Source organism: Tupaia chinensis, unplaced genomic scaffold, assembly GCF_000334495.1.
Source record: "Tupaia chinensis unplaced genomic scaffold, TupChi_1.0 Scaffold139457_1, whole genome shotgun sequence".
Classification (NCBI taxonomy): Eukaryota; Metazoa; Chordata; class Mammalia; order Scandentia; family Tupaiidae; genus Tupaia; species Tupaia belangeri.
This window is the reverse complement of record NW_006199342.1, coordinates 1449478-1456309: the sequence shown is the minus strand read 5'-3', so window position 1 is coordinate 1456309 and position 6832 is coordinate 1449478. Positions and strand designations below refer to the sequence as shown.

The 6832-nt window shown below is 38.7% G+C and overlaps 1 protein-coding gene and 1 pseudogene across 1 annotated transcript in view; both read right to left on the bottom strand.

The window, feature by feature from the left end:
• Positions 1-6832, bottom strand: part of UTRN (utrophin) — a 645934-nt gene that overhangs the window by 253356 nt on the left and 385746 nt on the right. The gene's annotated exons all lie outside the window — the stretch shown is intronic.
• Positions 3976-6314, bottom strand: LOC102471636 (endonuclease 8-like 2 pseudogene; annotated as a pseudogene).

Sequence of the window (6832 nt, the reverse complement as noted above, 5' to 3'; positions counted from 1 at the left end):
CACTTTAGTGTCCATTACAATCTTTAATACTTTTATGTTATCCAGTCTTTCAGTTATGACTCAGCATAAGTTTGCAGAGAAAAGACATTTCAAACTCAAGGACAGACAGAGTCAGAGAAGTGCATAGTTACCTTGGAGAAACATGAAGAGTTTCCTGAACAATATGGTCTGCACACATGAGCACTAAAACAACTGTTTCTAAAATGATTCACAGTTCGTATTTTAGCCTATCCAAGTTGAAAGTCTCACTCCTAATAATAATTACTACTAAGTAGGAGTATTATAATTAAATAGGCATTTTTCCTAAGGATCTGCAATAGCCATATATCTGTATATCTGTAGTAGTTCATTTAATCCAGACAATAACCATAAGTAGTAATACTATTTATTCCATTTTACAAGTGGGGAAATTGAGGTTTGGAGAAGTTAACTAATTTATCCCAAGTCACAGATAGACTTCAAGATGCCTTTAGAGCCCATGCTCCAAATCATGTGCTGAATTGTCAACTCTAATCATCTTACATTGGACTGCTTCTACTTTGCAAGTACCTCCTCTCTCACATCTGCCCAACTTACCCATGTTGTGGCAAAAAAGAAAGTGGATTCCAGACACCAAACCAACCTGCTATCTTCTCAGAATTCATTTCCACTCCTCTCCTTTTCCTCCTTTTCTCATTGTTTCAAACCTCAAAGCTGCCACTTCAGTACAATCCTATACTCCCTCCTCCTGGTGACATCATAACATCACTAACAGGGTAGCAGGATTAAAAGCGAAAAGAGGAAGGAGTCTATCTAAAGGAGGTAAATCTTCAGAATTGTCTTAGCGCTAGATCACCTAGATCATGACATAAAGAAGCAGAAAAAATGTAGTGACAAAACCAGAACTGTTTCAAAAGCTCACTCTCATTTACTATATACATTTCAGCACACTGATGGCAGAATTTCAACATCTCCCAAGTAATATTCTTTTTTTAATGAATTTTTTATTTTATTTAATTCATTATTATTATTATTTAATTTGACCAGTGAGAGAAAGAGAGGGAGAGTGATAAAGCAAGCTGTCAGGTCCAAGGACTAGAACTGAGGTAGGCCATGTGGGAGTTAAGCACCTTAGCTACCATGCCAGGCCACTCCCCCAGGTAATACATTCTAAAGTGTTACTGTTCTTCTCACCCTTTAGAAACCATGCTTTCTTGGGGCCAGCAGGTGCCATAGTATTTAAGGTGCTGGGCCCCCACATGGCCTATGCAATTTGAGTCTGGGACCTGGTGGCTTGAAAATCACACTGGGCACATGTGCATGCACGTCCAAAATCCCGAGAGAAGAAGGGAGGAGAAGGGACTGTGGTATGACCACTCCCTTGGTGGGTGATGTTTTATTTTCCCTCTCTCTGTCTCTCTCTCTCTCTGGAGAGTGCATGTGTCCTATGGCAAAAACCTTAAAAGAGAAAGTGGGCCATTTGGTTTAATGGTTTAATGGTTTAACGGTTACATCACTGGACTCCCAAATGGCTGACCACAGTTTGAGTTCCAGACCTGGTGACTTGCTTTCTCACTCTCCCTCTCTCTTTCTCTCTTTCTCTCTCTATCTCTCTGGTCGAATTGAATAAGAATAATAATAAATAGAATTAAATACAAAATTCTTTAAAAAGGAAAGAAAGATAAACAAGAAAAAGAAACCATGCTTTCTCAGCATGATTTTCCAATAAAGACTACAGGCCTACCGATTAAGCAGACAGTGCCTTTATTAGAACAGGAACAGAAGCCGAAAGGGCAGCAGCATGCACAGCCGGATTGACTTCCTCAGGTATATGAGCTAAAGGAACTGATACTGGAGAAAAACACGTTAACCAATAAAATTCAAATGGAGATTTTAGCAGCACAGGTGGGTATTTAAAACATGATTTAAACAAACTGGCACACAGTAGCAACATTTTCCACTCTGCAATCACGGCCATCACAATGATCTCATTAAATTCACAAGCTAACCCCAAATAAGCCAGGCTCAATATAAGCAGAAGGCATCTAAAGTGAGCCAACAGTACAAAGAGAATCCAATACATAACACTCCGTTTGTATTCTTAACCAAAAAAACAGAAAGAGAGACAGACAGATGTATTCATAACACTGGCAGAGAGCTCTGGCTCCAGGAACGTCTGCACTTTACACATGTGGTGAATTATGCCAGCTTTAAAGACCTTCCCCATTAGAGACAGAATGGCCTTCCTGGGTGGTCTAGTGTGGAATCACCCACGTGGTTTTAAGATGTTTCCTTGTTCCTAACGTAATTGTAATATAAACATTATTCACAAAATCACACTCAGAATTGGAAGAGATCCTAAAAGTCATTTTTAAGTCCTTGCCTCTCCTACAGAATTAGTCTAGCTTTGTCTTCTCCTTATTAAGCACTAGAATTAGCAGAAGTGGGATACTTTATATTTGGGGCACATTTTGGCAAAGTCAACCAAATTCCAGAACACCTTCATATAGATTTAATTAAAGGAACTCTCCAGAAATCAATCACACAGAACAAGAAACATATTCACCATTCAAAACTTTCACAAGGTGCATTAACACCTTTTTCCATGTAGACAACCAACAGTTTTAAGGGTCAACTGGACTTCTCCCACATTTTGGTCTAAGAGGTTGTAAAGCTGCATTCTGCTATAATAAGCAGTTATGATACTTCATTCTATAATAGGTTGTATTTCTAGACTGACAAAATTGATAGGTAGAGTTCTCAAGTGATAATGACATTATCTAAAGTAGAAAACACTGCTTTAATGCCAAATAGCTTTTTTTTTTGTCCTTTACTAATGAATATGAAATTGTGATCCTATTCCTACTGATTTAAAAAACTAATGACAATCCAAAAGTTGACCAGTCTACTGACATAAAAACAAAATGCATATCATCAACCAATTAGATATGAATTTGATGTGGTTATTTAATCCCGTAGATAGCAAATTAATAATACGCTACTAAGAGACATTCATCACTTTAAACTTGCTATGATCACGAAGCAATTATATTTAATAAATTGGACTATTTGCTAAGTGTCAAAAAAATCAAATGTTCTATTTTAAAAGACCAAATAGTATAATTACATTAAGGGTTGTGTGTGCATGGTCAATTTAATTCTTATCTTTAAAAAGGTTCCTCTTGAAAGAATACAAACTCTGATGGGAGGAACATAAAATTTAAATATAAACATGTGTGTGTGTGTGTGTGTGTGTGTGTGTGTGTGTGTATTACTTTATTTTTAAAAAATAACAAAGGTTTATTTTCATGTCACTGTCCTAGTTTCATCTAACTAATGCCAACAACCCAATGGACTGAACTGTTCAGCCTATCATAGTCACGAATATATATATTCACTTAAGGGTAAATGTGTAGATCTTCTCTGAAGGCCAGTAGGCACACCAGGAAAGCAGCCAGTTCTTGTCACCACCAGTGCTTCATCCCATGGGAATCATAGGTGGCTGATTCACAATACTCCCCATCTTACTCTATCCTCTTACCTGAGTCCATCCAGGAGAATGAAGAAGAAAATTTGGTTTTCCTGTTGTTCAAAAGGTAAGGCCTTAAAAATCAACCAAAGTTTCAAAAATAAAAACAAAAACAAAACAAAGCAAAAGACCTATAAAGCAACACTGGAAGAACAGGTATTTTCAACTGGGGTTTATATTCACTGCTCTACTGTTTTCCTCTTATCCATCATCATGATTTGTTTCATTGTTCACAATAGTAGAATTAGAAAGGAAGAACTTACCAGAATAGAAAAAGAAGAAAATCTAACCCTGTGAAAACTGCCTTAGACATTGCTCTGGTGTGATGAATATCAACAATACTGACATCTCTCTAACCCGCCTGTCCTCTGTGCCCAAACCCAATTCCTGTCACGCTCTCCTTTCTGGACACTTAGGCATCACTGCTACAAAAGGGCCAGGTTCCGTAAGGAAGGGTCTCGAGTTCCTTAGAAGAGCTGGAGTTGCTCAGGCTCCTTGGGTGGCAACTGGGGCTCGCATTGTGGGTACCACTAGGTGAGCCTTTGGAACCCACCTGGGGCCCAGATGCCTCCTTCATGACCTGGTGCCCAAAAGGCACTGCTCCTTCTGGTAGACCTGCTTGTGCTGCTGTTTGCCCTGCTACCAGTCAGGACTGAACTCCAGCACGTGATCCATGGGGGCCTCCAGACATGAGGTACTCAGGAAGGTGCAATGAGAAAGGGGATGAACCCCAGTTCTGTACAAGGCTTCTTTCTTAATAATGTTCGTTAATCCTGAGAAGTATCTCTGGTTCAACAGTGTTTAGCAGATTGGCTGAGCCTCACCAAGAGCATCTATGGCTTGGATAGAACTTTTCAGACAAGATATCAGAGGTGGGTTTGACCACTGGGGAAGAGCTCCAAGAAATATGACAATTATAAAATGCCTAGAAACCTCCACCACGAAGTATAAGACCAATCTTGGAATACAATCCTTCCTGTCACCTTTCTTGTTGGCTTTCTTCACTCTGGCTAACTCATTCACCCAAATGCTGCCAAACAAACCAAGGCACCCACCAACCTTCTGCAGGGGCATCTCTCTGAATATAAACCAGCATCTGCCTTTGGAACAACAAGCTCTGTGGACCCATCAGAAATTTTGTGCCTGCTGGGCCCTTGGACAACTTTTGGTTTGAAGCATCTTCTTTTTGCAGTCCTTCTTCTTGGGACTCTGGCAGTGGGTGATGAAGAGGAGCCCTATATCTTCATCTGGATCAAACCTAAGTAATAGTTTCTTTCCATGGACCCAGTTGTCCAGGAGCCACAGAGACTGGAGATCAGCAGGGTGTGGCTTCTTACCTTCCCTCTTGACCACCTGCTGCCCCATAAAGGGGGCAACCAAATGGTGAAATTTCCTCACAGACCACCCTTCTGGCACCCTGGTTCTGGTTGGTGGCCCTCAGCACACCTCAGCCCCACAGCGCTGCCCAGACACCCCCTCCAGCGCCAGGAAGGAGGACCAGGCACTCCTGTATATCACTATAAATCTCTGCATATAAATAATACATATTTGGTGCATCCTGACTTTCTTTTCTATTTTTAAAGCATTATTTTATTTATTCATTCCTTTATTTTTTTAAACTTGACCAGAGAGAGACACAGGGTGGGGGTGGGAGGGAGTGAGAAATTAAGCCACCAGGTCCGGGACTCGAATCGTGGTCAGCCACATGGGAGTGTCCAGAGCCTTAACCACCACACCATTTGCTGATCCCCTGTCCTGACTTTCTTTGGCTGTTATTACTGTGTTTGATGATATAGCAACATGCTTGGCTTTAACTAATATCACATACAAGTTAAAGTATTTGAATTTCCAAACATTAAATAATTATAACAGAGGAAAAGAACTGAACAAAGGTTGCCATAATGCCAACTACAGAGTAGGCACACAAATAAATACGTGTTGAATGAAGGCTGTCTGGACAGATTTGAAAAAATAAAATGAGGTTTAATTTTTTTAATTTCTTGATTAACTGCTGATTACTAAAATTATTTGAGGCAAATGGATTTTTAAAATCAACTCTACAGTCTCTTAGTATTCAGCTAAAGTGCACTTATCAATTAATGTGTTTTGTACATGCTTAATTAATACACAAAGTTTAAATTCAAATTTCAAGTTGAAGAATGGTCTGTGGCAGAGTATTCATACAAGTTGAAGAACTATTTCTTAAAAATATCATACTCAAGAAGACATTGTGCCCAGTGGTACTGGCAATAAAAAGACTATAATTGTAAAAATTGAAAGAAAACATTTCAGACAAATAGATTTCCAAATTTGGAAGTAATGTGATATTATAGAGGAAGGGGAAAACCTCTAGTTGATGTCCCAAAGCTTTCCTTTTCCAACACCTGACAATGACATTAAAAATGGTGACCCTAATTATAACTTTCAAATAGTGACAGATGGCTCTTTTGAATGGTCTCTGTACCTTTCAATTTAGTTTGCAAAAAGATCCATCTTCTGAGTGATAATGTAAGTACATTAACAGTCATATGTATTCTCTTTTTAAACACCAAGGTACTATTTAAGCAAAGCAATCTTTTGGAGAAATAATAGAATACAGTCAAAGTAAGGGATTTCCAAGGGTCTGCTAAATACAAGATTAGATTTCTGATTACCTGGAGAAATAGTTGGACTGCATATTTCAGACATTGCCCCCTAAACTCACAAGCAAGGACTGAAAGGTATTTGGGAGCTGAATAAAAAGGACACGTTCGTAAAGAGAAGTCTACCTTAACTCTCCTGAGATGAGCTGGAGTATAGAGGCCATGTTCACTCTCCTGCAAACTCAAGGGTGATCAAACTCCAAAAGTTCATGGACAAAGCAAGGCCATAATAATTTCTGACTAGTAGAAAGTCAAAGCAAATATAACCCAACTCACAGCATTGGCCTTTATAAACAGAACCCCAGCAGATCTATTGATAAGAAATATAACTTGCATATGATGCTAAGAGAAATGAGTTGCCAAATGCAAACCTGATTGACAAACGAAGGTTTAGCTGTTTCAGATTTACAGTAATATTAGTTTAACTAGTGACATAAGTGAAATTATGATAGCGTATCAGAATAATTGATGACAGGGATTGGACAGCTGGGCCAATGGAGGATTAAAAATGTCTTAGTTTATGTTACTGAATATAAATTTAAAAATGCTTCTCTTTCTGTTCACTACAGTAATGGTGTAGCCAATCTAATTGTGACAAAAACTGGTGTCATATCATTAAGAATTTACAATGTGTGGAGAGATGAAATAAAAACACATTCTTGTCTAATCCCTATGAAAATTA